This window comes from Pleurodeles waltl, chromosome 10 (genome assembly GCF_031143425.1).
Source record: "Pleurodeles waltl isolate 20211129_DDA chromosome 10, aPleWal1.hap1.20221129, whole genome shotgun sequence".
Taxonomy (NCBI): domain Eukaryota; kingdom Metazoa; phylum Chordata; class Amphibia; order Caudata; family Salamandridae; genus Pleurodeles; species Pleurodeles waltl.
In genome coordinates this window covers 369,968,150-369,985,002 of record NC_090449.1, presented here as the reverse complement: position 1 = coordinate 369,985,002, position 16,853 = coordinate 369,968,150, and positions in this window count along the sequence as shown.

The following is a 16,853-nucleotide window of genomic DNA, read 5'->3' as shown; positions in this document are numbered from 1 at the left end:
GCTTGAGGAATTGAATTGTTTAAGAAGCTATCTCATGGGTAGACTACTCCTAGTCGCAAGCACAATTGCATTCACACATGGAGAGTTTGGATAGCGCATATCTGTGTAATCAATTATAAACATTTAGAAACTTAGAAGCATTGATTTACCTAAGGAGTCGCTCGTGGGGCAGGCTCTTCTGGCAGAGAGACAGTTCTTTATGTGGTCTCTTCCACTTGCCATACTGATGTAAACTTTGTGGCGGTCATCTTTAATTGGTCAGAGTATAGAAAATAAAGAATCTGTTCAGCCATATTTTTGGGCTCAGAATCACAGTTTTTACTCTCAGGGCATTGTTTAGTAATGCAAATAGGAGGCTATCATGTAAGGAGTTGTGTTTTGGTTATTGTAGGCTTGTGAGGTATTTGGAAAATTAAGAAACAGAGGATAATATAATGGAGTCAAAATCAGCTGAGGACATTAGCTTAGATGCCAAGGTACAGGCTTGTGTTGATAAGGCCTTTTCTACATTGTCAGGTCAGATTAGTAAAAGGTTGGATGACTGAATAGAGAAATTATTACCTGGAATGCAATCAAAAGATACTTATACTAAAGAGGAAGAATTTTGGTCAGTAAAGGAGGTAGAGGTTAAGGCCTCTAGTTCTAATAATGCTCCTGAAGCTACACAAAAAAGAAAGCATATAGAATGTAAAGTGTTACAAAAACAAAAAGTACAGAAGGGTCTTCTGGCTAAGAGGAAGAGAGGAACTCAGAAGGAGTTGGAAAAAGGAATGTCTATAAAGGTCAAGAAAGGAAATCAGAAAGTGGTGCTTGTGATGAATCCTCTACAAGTGGTGATGTAGAGATTAGTTGCTCCCCAGATACAGGTGATTCAGGTGTGGAGGAGATTGATGAAAAAAGGGTAAGAAGGTACAGGGGAAAAAAGAAGACAGATTATTTGGTCCTTTGGGGGAAAATATGTTTGATCCCCATATGATACAGTACCCTTTGCCTCCCCAATGGAGTCCTGCTGACCATGTGGGACAGTATGTGCCACATTGGCTCAGGCATGAAAAGCCTAAACAGGTCTGAAACAGAATGAGGTCTAAATGTCCTAGACCTTTATTGGAAATTAAAATTGCCCATACTCCAGAATGATATGCAAAAATGCTGGTATTTCTCACTAAATTTGGGAGACATCCAAGGGGAGGCGTGGATAAAGGATTGAAAGGGTGCCAGGATAGGCTTTTGGGTGTTTTGGGGCCTTTGAATGAAGGGTTTGACGTATATGAGGAAGCTTATGTCAATGGGACACAAATACATGTGGAGGGAAAGAGCTTAGGCAATGGGTGCAGAGAGCTATCTGTTCAGAAATATAAATGTAGCGCTTTGTGTTGAGAGGAGGAAACGTATCCTCATGAAGATCAACCCTAAGTTAGCAGAATTAGCTAGTAAGGAGGCTGGAATTGAGGCCAAGGGTTTATTGTTTGGTGAAAAATTTGTGAAAGATATTGCTAGGTACGTTGGGGCTTTCAATTCAATCCAAAAGGTCAAACGGGACATGCAAGAGGTTTTTGACAGGGCCGGGAGAGTGTGGGGTCGGCTTCCCAGTCAAGGATATGGTATAGATATAGACCCCCCCCAATTGATTGTATAATCAGGGAATTTATCCACAAAGACAGAGAGGAAGAGGAAGATTGGCTAGGGGTGACAGAAGGACGAGAGAGACACAGGGTATGTTTTCAGCAAAAAGACCCTTTATCTACCCCTATATAACTGGTTCATTTAGTAGATTGTTGGAAGGAGATAATCTTAGACCAGTGGGTAATACAGATGGTAAAAGGTTAACAAATAAAGTTTTCAGCACAGAGAACCAAGAATGTTAGTGTTTTTAAAGGAGTGGACAGTTTTGGTACCTCAAGAATTGAAAGAACTGTTGGAAAAGGGTGCTCAGGCAAATTCATAGGTTTTGTAAGCAATATCCTCTTGGTAGAGAAGAAATGGAAAGGTGTGAGACCGGTTATGAAGCTAGGGGGCTGATTTGAGCAGGTGTTAAAAGTGCAGATAAAAATGGTGCAAGGAAATCCCTTAGATTTCCTTGTACCATTTTTTCGGCCACCCTAACGTGGGAACGCCGCCTTTTCATACGTTATGCCTAGCGCAGGCATAATGAAGCGTGAAGGGCACCACTTTGTAAGTATGGCACAGCGTTTTTGGCCATCTAATGCCAGATTAGCATAAAGAAATTACAGTCAGTAATGGCTTGGTTGAGATCAAGGGGTGTGCGTCTCATAGTGTATCTAGATGACATTTTAATAATAGCAGAATAATGGCAGAAACAAGAGAAATAGCTTTGGAAACAGATAGAGTTGGCAGTCAGGATTTTAGAGGATCTTGGGTTTGTGGTAAACAGGACGAAAGCATGTCTGACCACATTCCAGGAGATTAAGGCCCTCATTCTGACCCTGGTGGTCCTAAACCGCCAGGGCCACGGGCAACGGAAGCACCGCCAACAGGCTGGTGGTGCTTCAGTGCCCATTCTGACCAAGGCGGTAAAGCCGCGGTCAGAAAAGGGGATCCGGCCCCTGGGCCAGATAATCATGCAGCGCCGCCATGGGGATTCCGACCCCCTTCCCGCCATCCTGTACCTGACGGTAAAACCCACCAGGAACAGGATGGCGGGAACGGGTGTCGAGGGGCCCCCTAACAGGGCCCCACAAAGATTTTCACTGTCTGCTATGCAGACAGTGAAAATCGCGATGGGTGCTACTGCACCCGTCGCACCCCTGCAACTCCGCCGGCTCCATTCGGAGCCGGCTTCCTCGTTGCAGGGGCTTTCCCGCTGGGCCGGCGGGCGATCTTCTGGCGATCGCCCGCCGGCCCAGGGGGAAAGTCAAAATGACCCCCGCGGTCTATTGACCGCTGTGCGGTCTTTCGGCGGTTTCCGCCCGGCGGGCGGCGCACGCCGCCCACCGGGCTCAGAATGAGCCCCTAAGTGTTTACCATTTCATATACAGACATTGGATTGTGTGTTGAAGTTGCCTATGGAGAAGGTGAAAAAGATATGGGAGATAAAGAGAGTTATGGAGAGCGAGATGATATCTTTGAGGCAGTTAACAAGGCTATTGGACCTGCTGTCTGCTTCAATACAGGCACTTTTTCCAGGCCCACTTCAATATTGGGCTTTGGAGAGGGTGAAAGCACAACATCTTATGATGGGTTTGAAATATTCCCAGATGTTTCAGTTAAATGTGGAGTTGGTTCAGGAGTTGGAATGGTGGAAAGAGAATCTGGAAGCTTGGAATAGGAGAGTGATTTTTGGAGAGACTCCAAACCTCGTTATAGAATCAGATGCCAGCCTACCAGGATGAGTAGCGAGATGTAGGATTTTGAGAATTGGTCCCTCAGGAGAAAAAAATGCACACCAATTATGTAGAAATGTAGGCAGGATCATTTGTGGTGAGGAGCTTTGTGAAGGATCGTGTCAAATGTTGTGTGTTGCTAAAGATGGGCAATGTCTCTCCTGTGAGGTAGGTGAATTGGTTGGGAGTCCCTCTTTCGAAAGCATTAGCATACTTAGCAAAGGAGTTTTGGCTTTTCTGCCTACATCAGAATATCATGATCCAGACATAACATATTCTAGGGCTCCACAATTCAGTGGCAGATTGAAACACGAGGAATGTTTGGGATTCAAGTGACTGTATGTTGCTCAGGGGAATGTTCAAGGCATTGGAGGCAAGATGGGGTCTGTTTCATATGGATCTATTTGCGAACAGGTTAAATGCACAGTTACCATATTTTTGCAGATGGAAACCAGACCCAGAGGTGAATTCAATAGATGCATTTCTGCAGGAGTGGGGGTAAGTTTACAATTATTAATTTCCTCATTCTTCTTGATACAGAGAGTATTGATGAAAATGAGGAAAGAGCAGGCCTTCTCAAGTGTGGTATCCAGATGTGATGAGCTTGTTAATAGACAATCCGATACTGCTTACAGGAATGTGCGAGGTTGTTGGTCAATCAGTAAGAAGAGTGGCACAGTCTGATTCAAAATTGACAAATGCAGTTGGTGATGGATAGTTTCAGGAGAATTTGGCAAATGTCAAGGTTATCATCAGAGGCTGAGAAACTCATCAAATGCTCTTGGGCTCCAGGAACAACAAAGACCTATAAGGTGGCATGGAAAAGATGGGTATGCTGGTGCTGTGAGAGGGATCTGGATCCCATTTCAACTCCTGTGGTGAACATGGTTAATTATTTAACAGAAGTGGTCTTGGAAGGGAAATCTGATAGCTAAAAAAATATCTGAACATCACCTATTTCGGCTGGTCATGCTTTGTTGAATGGGTTGAGTGTAGGCCAGTTAGATGTGGTGAAAAGACTGGTAAGGAGTTTGAGATTGAGTTTTCTGCCAGGGCCAAAATGTACATCGTTATGGGATGTTGATGATGTTCTTAGAGAGTTGGCTTCTTGGAGTGATAATGAATTTTTGATATTAAAGGATTTAACACTGAAAGTTACAATGCTTCTTTTTTTATACCTTTCAGATGAGTATCAGGTATAAGGGCATTAGAGGTGACTTCTAGGAGTTATGTGCCAGAAGGGGTTTGTTTTAATATTAAAAAGAAAACAAAATCTATGTAAATAAAAATATTTTACCCTTGTTTGGAGAGAAATAAGAAACTATGGGGCATATTTACAGGCCCCTAGCACCACCTTGTGCCACCCTAGCATAATTTCTTGTAAGCTAAGGTGGCATTAAAGAGGTCTTTCTCCCACACTGTATTTACAATGTGGAGCAATGCTTGTAAACCCTTAGGCACATTATGTCTGCGCAAGTCATAATTTTTGCAAAGGGTGCGTTCTGATGCAGAGAGGCCTGAAAAATGGCGCAGTGAAATCTACATTTCACTGCGCCAGTTTTTCCATCATTTTTAATGACATTAAAGGTGTTAAAATGATGCACCCATTTTAATCAATGGGCTTCCCTGTGCATTGCTGCACTAGCATCAAGGTTTTTGACCCTAGTGAAGCAAAGCGGAAAAGTAGCATCAAAAATGTTGATGCTATTGTCCTAACAACATCCATGGTGCACTGTATTGTAAATACTGTGCAATCATGGTGTTGTTAGGTGGGGCAGGGATGACATAAGCAAAGTGGTGCATCGGGACGATGCAACACTTTCTTGTAAACATGCCCTTATGTGTGGTGAAATGCTTGAAAGAGTATGAAAAAAGGACGGAGAGTTTGAGAAATTTGACGAACACTCAATTGTTAATCTCATTTAGGTATCTGCATAAACCTGTATTGTGTCCAACTTTGTAAGATTGGTCAAAATAGTTATGGAAAAGAGTGGTATAGATGTATCTAAATTTGGAGTGCAGTCAGCTGGCAGGGCTATGGCTTCAAAAGTAGTTTTGGTGGGAGGTAGCCTATTGAATATTCTTGCATCAGCAGATTGGTATACTGATTCAGTTATATTTGAAACTTATTAAAAGTGCATCTCTGAAAGTTGTGGCAAGGTTTTGAACATGCATAATATTGGCCTCTGTGCCTTGCCATAAAATTCAGATTTTCCACAGCAGGGGTTGGATGAAATCATGATTTTATTAAAGCCACGTATTATCCTTCCCTAAACTGATTCACCATTAATAATTCTTGTTTGTGTTTACAGAACTATTTAAGAGAATAAAGGAGTTCCAGGAGGATTTGGAAGAAGAGGATAAGAAGATGTTCCCATTATTTCACTTCTGGTTCAAATAAGAAGAATTGATTGCTTGTAGCAAAAAGAAGGAAGATGGCTGCTTGTGGGGAACATTTATAGTGTTTTAGAATGTTCTAAAGTTCTAATTCTAAAGTTAGTGATTCCATTTGTTGCTGCTGTGTGTGTGGCAATGAAGAGGATAATATCAGCCTCTGTGTCTTTAATAAAATCAAGATGTTCTTCCCACCCATACTGTGGAAAATCTGAATTTGGTATAAAGCTTGCAGGATGAAACAAGCATAGGGTTAGAAATCTATCTTCCGTTCTATATTATATACTCATTGAGTATGTAAATGACGTGTTATTAGAGTTGTGTGTGTCAATATATCTTAAATTGTGACCAAACATCTGATGGGGTTTCAGCTTTGCTTGCTCTATGCAAACACCCATGGCATCTACAGCAATTGTTCCTTTCTCGGGTGTATGATGTATGTCGGCATTGCCTCCACAGCTCTTCCCTTGTCCCAGTTATTGCAGTCATGAGGTGAATACACCTTCTCCATTTGCTAACTGTTGGACTTTTTTGCTTATGCGGCATCATCCCCACTCTTTTTGCCTCCTGCCTCCTATTTTTTCTGGCCTGTTGCTGTTGGCTTTTGAACTCTGAGTACTCTACCACTGCTAACCAGTGCTAAAGTGCATATGCTCTCTGTGTAAATGGTATTGTTGATTGGTTTATCCATGATTGGCATATTTGATTTACTAGCAAGTCCCTAGTAAAGTGCACTGGAGGTACCAGGGCCTGTAAATCAAATGCTACTAGTGGGCCTGCAGCACTTGTTGTGCCACCCACAGAAGTAGCTCTGTAATCATGTCTCAGACCTGCCACTGCAGTGTCTGTGTGTGCAGTTTTAAATGTAAATTCGACTTGGCAAGTGTACTCACTTGCCAGGCCTAAACCTTCCCTTTTCTTATATGTTAGACACCCCTAAGGTAGGCCCTAGGTAGCCCCAAGGTGCAGTGTATGGTTCAGGTAGGACATGTAGTAATGTGTTTTATATGTCCTAACAGTGAAATATTGCTAAATTTGTTTTTCACTGTTGCAAGGCCTGTCGCTCTCATAGGTTAAAATGAGGGCTACCTTTAAATCTGATTAAAGTGTAGATTCCCTTTGGGGGCGGATGGACATGAGGAGTTTGGGGTCTCTCAGCTCACAATTTAAAAATACATCTCTTAGTAAAGTTGTTTTTAAGATTGTGTGTTTGAAAATGACACTTTTAGAAAGTGAATATTTTCTTGCTTACACCATTTCTGTGACTCTGCCTGTTTGTGGATTCCCTGTCTGGGTCAGTTTGACAGTTTGGCTGGTTGCATCTCACACTAGACAGTGACACAAAGGGAGCTGGGGTGAGCCATCTGTGCTAGGAGTGAGGAGAGGAGTGGTCACTTATTCCTGAAAGGGCTGTGCCTGCCCTCAGACAATGCAGTCTCCAACCCCCTGGTGAGTGTCTGGGGCCTGGCCTGGGCAAGGCAGGATTTCACATTCAAGAGAGACTTTGCTTTGAAGTAGGTCTACTTCAAAGGAGAAATTGGGTATAAGGGGACCCAAAACCACAGACTTCAAATCACTTCTAGACATCAAGAGGAACTTCTGCCTGGAGAAGAGCTGAAGAGCTGTGGAGACGTGCCGCCCTCCCTGTGACTGTGCTTTATGGAGCTATCCTGCAGTTGCTGCTTTTGCCTGTGCAAGGGGACAAAGACTGGACTTTGTGGTATATTTCTGCTTCAGAAGGACTCTCCAAGGGCTTGGACTGAGCTTTCCCCCTGTTCTGAAGTCTCAGGGCCATCAAAGACTTCCCTTACCAGCACCTGGACTCTCTGCTGAGGCTCCTGCCCTGACAAGTGGTGCCCTATCCAATCCCTTGGCCCTTGAAAGGAAAAGCTGGTTAAAATTCAAGGAAATCATCTTTGGACGACTCCGGACCAACGCCGCTGCTGAATCTGGTGATGCCGCCTGCAAGCAACTCTGTGATCTTCGCTGGAATGTGACGACCTTCGCAGACCCGACATCACTGCAGCCCCGCCGAAGTCCATGACTCCGTTGTAATCGCTGCACCACATCGTGACTGACACCGCTCGGAGTGCACGGATTCAACGTTTCGCACAGACGCAATCCCCGACTTCGCCTATCAGCTCGTTTTCATTTCTTCACCAAGGTACTGTACCTGGGGGTCTACGCAACTCCGTTTCCGGCACCGCTGGTATGGGATTGTTGGGAAAGACTCAGTTACGACACCGTGTTAACACCTCATCGAAGCATTTTGTGTTTCTAAGCGCTATTTTTGAGTTTAATGTTTTAAAATGCATAACTTGACTTTTGTATGTTGGATCTTTGTCATCTTGGTCTTGTTTTGTTTAGATAAATATTTCCTATTTTTCTAAACTGGTGTTGTGTCATTTTGTAGTGTTTTCACTACGTTACTGTGTGTGTTGGTACAAATACTCTACACCTAGCACTCTGAAGTTAAGCCTACTGCTCTGCCAAACTACCAAGGGGGTAAACAGGGGTTAGCTGAGGGTGATTCTCTTTTATCCTGACTAGAGTGAGGGTCCTTGCTTGAACAGGAGGTAACCTGACTGTCAACCAAAGTTCCCATTTCTAACATAACTAACCTAGTTTAAAGTGACCTGGGAAGTGTGAGGAACTGTCTCATAGGTTATGAACTTCTTTGTAGGTATTGCCAAAAGAAAGGAAAGGAGTGGGGAGAAAATACAGCCCAGCCTCTCTCAGCCAACTTCCTCACTAGGACAGAGAACAACAAACACAGGGGAGTCCACTAAAGATCGAAAACTGCGAAGGAAGTTCCATTAACCTTACATAATAACCATTAATAAGTCCAAAGCCTGGAATTCTTAAAGTGCTTCTACAAACCGGAGGATCCAGGCTTCAATAAATTCTGCCCATTTCTTCAATTCTGGGGGCCTCTCTAGTGAGACCTTTGCTGTCAGACTATGCTCTGCTTTCCTCTTTGAGAAAGGCAGTTCGTCATGACGTCCTAAAAGCTGGAAATGGGTCCTACCACCATGGAAAGAACATGCAAACAGGCTCAGGGAATCGCAGTCTTAGCCAGGGTCTCACCCTGCTGCATAGCAGGAAGGAAGAGAGCGTAGGCACAAAGAGGCCACACTTTGTAGCTGGAGAATCAGAACGAGCCCAAGCAGAAATCAAACTGCCAACCAGACTCAGATAAGCCACTCAAACTTAAAGTAGCCACTCAACAAAACATTGAGAACTCTGCTGCCCAGAAACCAGATCGTCTAAAGCTAGGAAGGAGGAAAAGGCCCAGCCAGACCCTTGAAGCGCAATCCCCAGTAGCACACAGAAAAGTGGGACATGTAATGGACGCCCTACATCTTATAGCTGTAGGTAGCTAGGTGGAGCATAAGGGGAAGTAGGCAGGCAGGAGGTGAAGAAGAGTAGGGTGTATTTGTACTTTTTAGGCTAGGCAACGTGCAGTGCTTAATTTGTGCTTGTTTCCGGTGCTGAGCACCGGCACTTCTTTTTGAGGGCCGTTATTCTTCTGCCTCAAGCATTTGCTGCGAACAAAAGACACATATGGAACAGACGGTGGAAGGGAAAAACGAAAAATCGTCACAAAGGGAGAAAGTAGAAACCTATTAGACTGAGCTGAAGGGGCAGGGAGTGGCTTTATATGGATTGAAGAGGCCCGAGATGGCTTTAAGATTACGCTGCTTTAATATTCCGTGTTCCCACATTTAATTGCAGCAGCCGTGGTTGTCGGTACTGGGAAACAGAAGAGTTTTGGGAGTCAAAAGAAGATTGTGGCAAGTCATTAACACATTTTTCTTTCTCCGCTTCTGCTTTTCCCTTATCACAGTGGAATTTCTGTGCCTGATCTGCATCACGAAAGCATGAATTCACCATAATATTTCACAATATAATCGTTTGTTTTTCTTAAACACAAAAGGTTACCATGCTGAAACATAATGAATGACACCACATTGTACACATTAAAAGGAAATACGTCGATTTCACTTGACTGTGGGTAACCTATATTGGAATGGTATGCTAAGCACGAATTGCAGTTTGAGAAAGAAAGTGGCATCTGTTGTCATATTGTTCCGTTTTTCATGTTAATTAGATGTAATTAAGTGGCATTAACGAAATTCTGTTTATCAGGGTTTCTTATTTGAATGCCATCATCACATTTTAGAGCATCACAGGGACTCGGGAGGCTGCAAACTAAAAACGAAGGAAATTTAAACGCTGGCTTTGCTCCACTGTAAAGTTGATAACACAAATAACTGGCCCACAGAGAATTATTACAGCAAACCCAGAAAAATGCCCATTGTTTTGCTTTATGAAACTGATTGATAATGCTATGAACAACAACATCCCAAGTGACATCAGAGGTAAAGACGACTGCCATGTCACGAGCCCATACCATTGAGCAGCAATACACTGATGTGCGCCATTTCAAAACTGAATCACCTCATATTGTCTTCAGTTGGTGCCCGCTACTGCCATCAACTTTAAATCTGCCATAAAGCATCCGAATCTATGGCTTGCACAAACTGAATATGGACTGTAAACTCTCTGTCAATGCCAGAGCAAAGTGTTTAAAGGCTGTAAGTAACTCAGGGGCGATAGTATCGGTCGTTTTTTAGTTTGCAATGCACACCCTGTGTTTGTGACTGAGCACGTCACTTTCACATTTATTGTCACAGCCTGGCAGACATAGATTACAGAGGAAGGACAAGGGACCATTGCCATATATAATCGGCCAGGCAAGGAACATATAAAGCGAATAGCTGCAAGGGTGGGGGCTCTCCCCCCCTTAATATACTCTCTAGAAGAAAACAGTCGAAGCTTCACTGTTCATCCTTATTTATTACATCATTAACCCTTGGCCAAGAGAGTGCAAGCCGTGCACTTAACTAAAATTGCCACGGAATGAGAGAGAGGCGTTCATACATTTGTTAAGCAATGGACACTTGGCAAATGTTACTGACGCATCGACACAGTTGTGGGTAAAAAACAGAGGATTTCTCCGAGAGTACCCTGTGGGAATCGCAGTCAACGAAAGAAGGCATAATCTCTTGTTAATCAGGCCTATTATCTCCTGATACCCGTGAGAAAGCAAAGTAGAACTGATTTGATTAAGAGCATATTAACCTCTCTAACACGGCTACCCTGGGTTTTACACCTGTCAAGTTAGTATGACAATTTATATTATTCAGAAAGCTGTGACACATTCAATTTAATATTGCCGTAATTTAAAAAAAAAAGTCATATGTTTTGCAGCGAGTGAACAAAGCAACAAACTGCTTTATGGTTTTCAAGTTGGCCTTCTGCAAAAAGCAGGTTTTATTGACCATTTCACTCGAGCACGTCATTATATTATGGAGTTAAACTGCAGAGTTATTTCATAGTTTATGTACGAATTTGCAAAAAAATGCAGCTCGAATCATAATCAACAATTTTTAAAGTGATGGAAAAGTCTAAGTACTACCGAATTAAATGTATTAAATATATAGTAATGATGTATAAAATATCAATACAATATTTGTAGATGATAGTTGCTCTTTTTATGCATAAGTCAGTCAACATATCATTGAGCCAAGTTGCCTGGTGAGTGGTGGCCCCGTTGTGTCCAATAATGCCTTTTCATTTGTTAACTCTTGACCTAAAGCTTTGGACCGTACTCACACTGATTAACCGCCCTTTAGAGATTCGGAGGGTCTTGTAATAGGACACAGTTTGAGTAGAGTCACAATATTGTATGTATTTACATAGCCTTAATGTAGAGGCGTGCCAAAGATATATTCATTCACATCACAGTTAATTGGAAAAGGAACACAGGAGCAAGTCTAGAATAATAAATACCTACATCGCAGTTGTGTGGGATAGTTAGAAATTCAATTCACAGATCCCTTTAGGGACATCAACTGTGCATTGCCTGCTCCTCGGTTTGTGATCACTTCTTGTACCTGCTCCTACACCTCAATTTCGCTACTGTTTTGACTGCCCACCAATACCACAGTCTATCATCTTTAATATATTCTTCAAACACTTGCAGGCATACTTGGATGTGCGCACATATATCAGCACAGGCATATTTTAAAAAAATCGAACTTTAAACCTGTAAATACCTAAGAAAGCACCTAAATAGTGACTCAGTATAACAAGTAACATGCTTTCATTATTTCGATATTGCTTCATCCTTCACACTTGCCTTAAGCTGCCTAGTTTCTGTAATCAAAAGTCAGTAGTGTTCCTTTAGTAACAAGGTCATACAAGATTACAAATATTTTATATGTGATATGTCTTAAAGGCAATCCAGTACGACGTTTTCTCTCGTCTTACCATCATAAACACAAGAATAGATAGAAACAAATAATTTAATAAGAAAAATCCAAAGTTACTTCAGAAAACAGAGTTATTCAAAGCTTATTCTCTTGTATATTTTATACAGAGACAAATCAATCAAGAAAACTACAGATTCGTGCGGTGTTTTTGGACTTTTGAAGGACATGTTAGACTGAGTTGGCCTCTAGTCTAAACTGTAGAAGCTGGTCAAGGTCCTCTAGTTGTTGGTAACAATTAAAATATCGGATGCAACATCCTCTATTTGGCTCAAAGTGATTCGGAAAGTGAAGCACATCCATGAAAAACACAATAAAACTGAAAAAAAAAACAACCAGCGCGATTTTGTGTATAAAAAATAAACATATTTAACAACTAATAGGATGCAGCTCCAAGATGTTCTTATACCAATAGACTAGAAATAAATTCAGCTGATTCAAACATCGTGCAGTAGGCAACATAAATATGGAAGAACCAAAAAGTGCCCCTTCTAAATGAAAATAAACAACAAAACAGGAGTGATTTACTTACCACTCTGTAATTCTCTCATATAAGCTACTTTGTAATAAACACACATCAGACTTAAGCAGAAAATCAACAGAAGGGTCCATAGCGATAATAATCCGCTTTCTAATAACTTTAAACATATTAATTCATGCATAATTAAGCACAGTAAGAGTTATTTATGCCTACAGCATTCTGATCTGAGGTCTTGCATTAACTCTTGGACAACCAGGTTGAAATGAAAGGTTGCATGAAAGACCTCCTGTCAAATCGAACACTATTAGGAGAATAGCTAAATATTTGTTACCCATTCATGTATACATGGGGCATATTGAAGAGCCCCTAGTGCCTCCTTGCACCACATTAGCATCATTTTTGTATGCTAATGTGGCCCATCTAGGCCAAAATCCCTCCCCCCCATATGTACAAAGTGGCGCAATGCATGCATTGTGCCACTTTGCAACCCTTTGCACTACTTTATGCCTGAGCAAGGCAAAATGTATGCAAATAGGGTGTTCCCCCATTAGGGGGGTCAAGAAATGGCGCAGAGAAATCTAAGATATTTCTTTGCATCATTTTTTTCGGCACTTTTAATACCTGCTCAGAGCAGGTGTTAAAAGGAGGCACACCATTGATTACAATGGGCCTCAATGGGCATTGCAGGATTAGAGTCAATTTTTTTTACACTAATCATGCAAAACTCCGGACTAGCGTAAAAAAATTAAGACTCTAGTCCCCTAACTATTTCCATGGTGCGCTGTATTTTAAATACGTCGTACACAGGGTGGCATTAGGGGGGCACTAAGGAGTGCAAAAAAAGTGGCGCTGCACTGTGGGCAGCACCACTTTTCTTAAATATGCCCCTTGGTTCGTAATATTGTAGCCGACTGCAAATTAACACATGTTTCACAACATATGAGTGTTGCTTCTTTAGGACATCATTTCCAATAATCTGACTTGACCACAGGTTGTCAAGGCAGTTTATACAATATCCAGTTTAATCTATCCTTTTGATGTTTACCTTTCTTCTTGAAAAAATTATGGCGGTCATTCTGACCGCGGCCCGCCATGCGGTCACCGCCGAATGACCGCTCCGCGGTCAGGAGACCGCGGCGGCCATTCCAACTTTCCCGCTGGGCCGGCGGGCGACCGCCAAAAGGCCGCCCGCCTGCCCAGCGGGAAAGCCCCTGCAACGAGGAAGCCGGCTCTGAATGGAGCCGGCGGAGTTGCAGGGGTGCGACGGGTGCAGTGGCACCGTCGCGATTTTCACTGTCTGCTAAGCAGACAGTGAAAATCTTTGTGGGGCCCTGTTAGGGGGCCCCTGCACTGCCCATGCCGGTGGCATGGGCAGTGCAGGGGCCCCCAGGGGCCCCACGACACCCGTTCCCGCCATCCTGTTCCTGGCGGTAAGAACCGCCAGGAACAGGGTGGCGGGAAGGGGGTCGGAATCCCCATGGCGGCGCTGCAAGCAGCGCCGCCATGGAGGATTCCCTGGGCCAGGGGAAAACCGGCGGGAAACCGCCAGTTCCCCTTTTCTGACCGCGGCTTTACCGCCGCCGTCAGAATAGCCCAGGAAGCACCGCCAGCCTGTTGGCGGTGCTTCCTCGGTCCCCGGCCCTGGCGGTCATGGACCGCCAGGGTCGGAATGACCCCCTATGTTTTTTAATAACATGTAATCAAGTTGTCTGATCAGACAGGCATAATATAAAAACTATGTGGTGTACCAAAGCATTACTCCATAGATGGTAACCACTGTAGTAACGGTTTACCAGCTCACTATCAAACTCACAAATCCAAACACCAGGTTGTGTAGTGAAAACTAGCAGACTACCCTTTTCCCTGCAGTGGTTAGTTGTCACATAGAAGCCATATAAACTGAAAAAACTAAATGAAAGGCTTCATTGCAGAAATGTATCAGTCTATTCAACACAAATCTGTTAGAAATTGAGGGGCATATTTATACTCCGTTTGCGCCGAAATTGCGCCGTTTTTTTTAACGCAATTTCGACGCAAAACTAACTCCATATTTATACTTTGGCGTTAGACGCGTCTAGCGCCAAAGTCCATGGAGTTAGCGTAATTTTTTTGCGTGGACACCTACTTTGTGTTAATTATATGCAAGGTAGGCGTTCCCGTCTAAAAAATCGACTCCGAGGCATGTGCGTGGGATTTATACTCCCGGGCAAAAATCACGCCCGGGAGTGGGCGGATCAAAAAAAATGACGTACGGCAGCTTTTGCGCCGTTTTTTAGTGCCTGCAAAAGGCAGGCGTTAAGGGACCTGTGGGCTCTGAAGGAGCCCACAGGTGCCCCCCCATGCCCCCAGGGACACCCCCTGTCACCCATGCCCACCCCAGGAGGACACCCAAGGCTGGAGGGACCCATCCCAGGGACATTAAGGTAAGTTCAGGTAAGTGTTTTTTTGTTTTTTTTTTTGTGGCATAGGGGGGCCTGATTTGTGCCCCCCTACATGCCACTATGCCCAATGACCATGCCCAGGGGACATAAGTCCCCTGGGCATGGCCATTGGGCAAGGGGGCATGACTCCTGTCTTTGCTAAGACAGGAGTCATTTCTATGGGGGTTGGGAGTGAAAAAAAATGGCGCAAATCGGGTTGAGGCGAAAAAATTGCCTCAACCTGACTTGCCCCATTTCTTGACGCCCAAGCTCCATATCCCCCTACGCCGGCGCTGCCTGGTGTACGTCGTTTTTTTTAACGCACACCAGATGGCGCCGGGTAACGTCATTCAATAAATACGGCGCCCGCATGGCGCTTCAGAATGGCGTTAGCCGGCGCTAATTTTTTTGATGCAAAACTGCGTTGGCGCAGTTTTGCGTCAAAAAGTATAAATATGGGCCTGAGTATTTGGTTGGCAATCAGGTTACCCCCTGTCCAAGCAAGGACCCTCACTCTAGTGAGGGTAAAAGAGAAAATCACTCAGTTAACTCTGCTCATCCCCTTGGTAGCTTGGCACGAGCAGGTAGGCTTAACTTCAGATGCAATGTGTAAAGTGTTTGTACCAACACACACAGTAATACAGTGTAAACACCTCCAAATGGAGACCACACCAGTTTAGAAAAATAGGAACTATTTATCTAATTCAAACAAGACCAAAACAACAAAAATCCAACATACACAAGTCAAGATATGAATTTTCAAAAGAATATAAGTCTTACTCCATAGAAAACAATGGAAACGTTGATTTTGCACAAAGTACCTGGTTAGCGTAAAAAATAAAGCCACACAGGTGAGCGTATGTCGGAAAAGGCAGCAATGCATCAATTCCTTCCTTGCAAGGGAGGCCGTGCTTCATTTCTTCTCCGGTCGGGTCAGCGATGTGTCGTTTTTCTCCCTCACAAGAGAGCGATGTGTCGATTTCCAGACATGGGCACTTCGGATCCAGTTCACTTTGACGCCCAGAGACGATGCGTGGAAAATCCTGTGACACGGTGTTAAAAAAACGCACTGCGTGGGGTTTGCGTTGTTATCAGCAGCCGCAAGCAGGTGTTGCTCGTCGTTTCTCCAGCCGCGATGTGTCTATCTCCCAGCTGCGATGCAGGTGGAACGTTGATTTTAGCCGCGAGGCTGGCGGTGCATCGTTTATCAGCTGCGTTGCAGATGGTGCATCGAAAATTTCCCCGCACGGCATTCTGTGCATGGATTTGCAGCCCTTGTTCTGCCATCTTCACCTTGCAGGGGCCCAGGGACTGGATAGGACACCACTTGGCAGGGTGGGAGTCTCAGCAATGAGTCCAGATGCTGGCAGAGGAAGTCTTTGATGGCCCTGATACTTCAAAACAGGAGGCGAGCTCAACTCAAGCTCTTGGAGATTCTTCACAAGTAGGAATGCACAGCAAAGTCCAGTCTTTCTTCCATTTCACAGGCAGAAGCGGTGACTGCAGGATAGCCCAACAAAGCACAATCACAGACAGGGGCAGCACTTCTCCTTAGCTCTTCTCCTTGGCAGAGGTTCCTCTTGGTTCCACAAGTGATCTGATTGTCAGGGGTTTGGGTCCAATACTTATACCCCTTTCTGCCTTTGAAGTAGGCATACTTCAAAGGAACGTCTCTGTTGTTCCCAAGATCCTGTCTTGCCCAGGCCAGGCCCCAGACACACACCAGGGGGTTGGAGACTGCATTGTGTGAGGGCAGGCACAGCCCTTTCAGGTGTAAGTGACCACTTCTCCCTCCACTCTAGCACAGATGGCTCATCAGGATATGCAGGCTACACCCCAGCTCCCTTTGTCTCACTGTCTAGAGGGGATTCACAACTGCCCA